Source organism: Triturus cristatus, chromosome 1_2 (assembly GCF_964204655.1).
Source record: "Triturus cristatus chromosome 1_2, aTriCri1.1, whole genome shotgun sequence".
Taxonomy (NCBI): Eukaryota; Metazoa; Chordata; class Amphibia; order Caudata; family Salamandridae; genus Triturus; species Triturus cristatus.
In genome coordinates, this window is record NC_140580.1 from 55,984,124 (window position 1) to 55,986,762 (window position 2,639).

Below are 2,639 nucleotides of genomic sequence, written 5' to 3' on the forward strand. Positions count from 1 at the left end.
CACATCCCGCTCACACACGAAGTCACGGGGCTCCATTTTGGGAAGGGCTAATGAATCAGTACACCTCTCTATTCCTGTGGTTTGTTTGGCTGTGCAATAACTTCCAATAGTATTCTACACTGACCTCGTACTCAGGCTGCTGCAGAACGATCAATGAATGAATGACGAATAATGTGCAGGAAGTGCAGCCCAGTGGCCCATCCCTGAAATCTGTGGGGGGACCTTGGCCCCTGAGTAACCTGTCACCAGACCCCAAGTGAGATGCAGTGCACAGTGTTAAAGGAGAGCAGTGGAGGTCCCAGAAGGCTGGAGCAGTGAATCCACAGCCCCACTCCACCAAGTAGTAGACGGAGGGCGGCTGACGAATGCATCCCGCTCACCTCATGGCTGCCTCTGGAAGTGATGGAGAAAAGAATGCAATCATTAATGAGTAAACAAGCACAGAAAGAGATTGTGAAGCATGATGACCAGTACACACAGCAGCAGAGTTTCACATTGGGAAGTAATACCTGACGAGTCGGAACGTGCTACAGTAAGCGACTTGGTGAAAGGGATACTGAGGGCCTCTATAGAGCTTGGAGGACGGGACCTTCCATGTCAAACGTCACAGGAGTCCAGTGCGCCAAAGTACAAGTGCATGGTCGTCTATGGCACTTGGGATATGACAGATGGAACCCGCCCAAGTATTAATGGAGTATCCCGTCGCCAAACTTTGAATAAGATCTTATGTCCACAACAGCAAGAGGTGCTTGCACTTCAGGGTGGTGTTCTCTTGGTGCAGAATCTAGGACAAAGAGATGTATTCAAGACGACTCCGAATTGCAGGCAACAACGTGAAAGCAATGTCAGTAGAACTTATGGAACCTCTTCACTGCCACATCACTCCAGATCTTACACACCCACCCACTCCACATTAGATTTACACAACACACAACAGACACAATGCATATATTACCCCCACTTGAAACGGATCTCAGTGAATGGCACAGGAACAATAAAAAACACACAGGAATCAATTTCTATGAAATATCAAATATCAAAACCTACATATTCTATAATCTAGCAGATGAACAGGCAACCCTAGCACAGGTTTGGGGTTGCCCTTCCCCACCCTTGGAATGACCTTCTTCAGACCTAGATTCGGTAGTAATTGATCTCTGCACCCTGATTAGTACCAGGCTACAGAGCATCTAAATCTTTGGTAGAGTGTCTTTTATTTTTTTTTATATAGCGCAAACTTGACCCGAAGGTATCGGGTATCAGAGCGCTTTACACAAGCACCAGTTGCATTACATAAGGACACATTGCTTTTTGTTTGTTAGGCACGGGGAGATTAGGTGATTTGCTCAGAATCACAGGATGTTGTGCATCGTTGCCAAGACTCAAACCCGGTTCCCCAGATTTGAGGCCGACCACCCCAGCCGTTAGGCCAACTCCTCTCCCGTTGCCACATAATGGACTCTAGCTCATTCCTTCATCAAATACTGAGAGGCCCACAGCAGGCACCACACACCACCAGGACCCACTTTACCCACATGCACATCATCACCCAAGGCCTCATTTTACACTCCTTTAACATCAATTTTAAATTACCATCAATTTTAGTTATCATCACCCAAGGCCTCATCTTACACTCCTTTAACATCAATTTTAGTTACCATCAATTTTAGTTATCATCACCCAAGGCCTCATCTTACACTCCTTTAACATCAATTTTTGTTACCCTACCAACATTCCACCATGTTCCTTCTGACACCAGAGTCACATTTTCAAGCCCATAACCACCTTAGTGACAGGTACATCTTCAAACAAAATGTCTTCACCCCTCTGGGTTATTACAAATGATAATTTACACACCACCAAAATATTATAATGATTTTTCGGTGGAATTTCGACAAATTTCATGATAATTTCACTAAATTAAGTGAAACTATGCTTGCAGTGCAAGGTGCAATTTTTCGGTATCTTGTGTAACTTTTTGTTGCAAGTACATTTCTAGCCTAAAAGTCTTGTGGGCTACTGGCAGGAGACTGGTTGCAGCAGAAAATACCTCTCAATAAAATAATTTTCAATGGGAAAACATTGTGTGAAATTGTGCAATACATAATTTCAGGAAAATTTGAACATTTCGTGGATTGCAAAATTAGGGAATTTGGTGAATTTCACCTACATAATTGAAATGTCAGGCAAGCCTAAATTTCACTCAGTAAACACGATTTGATACCTTTTGATAACACTGCAGTAAATAAATGATACTACTTGCAGATAAACAGTGAACATAATAACATTCGTCCTGCTTTGAAAATCTGTGAGCACCACAGTGATGATATATCAGTTTTCAAGAAATGACCCAAAAAGGCCAACATGCCCAGGGCTGCTTTTTTCCAAGGCCCATAGAACAGGGGCTTGTGAGTTGCATCTGCTTGTCAGATAGGCCATACACTGGCCAGGTCCACAGGTTGGTGCTAGTGTTCTTGCAAGCTCCTTTCATCATAGGCATGCATCAGTGTCCTTCATAATTTACCTTAACCAAAAAATGCCTTAATCTCACCCTACCACGGGGAGGGGAGGGGTTATGGAGGTCCTCGGCCAACCTCACAACTGATTAGTTGATGGAGAAATTGCCATGTGGCCATTGA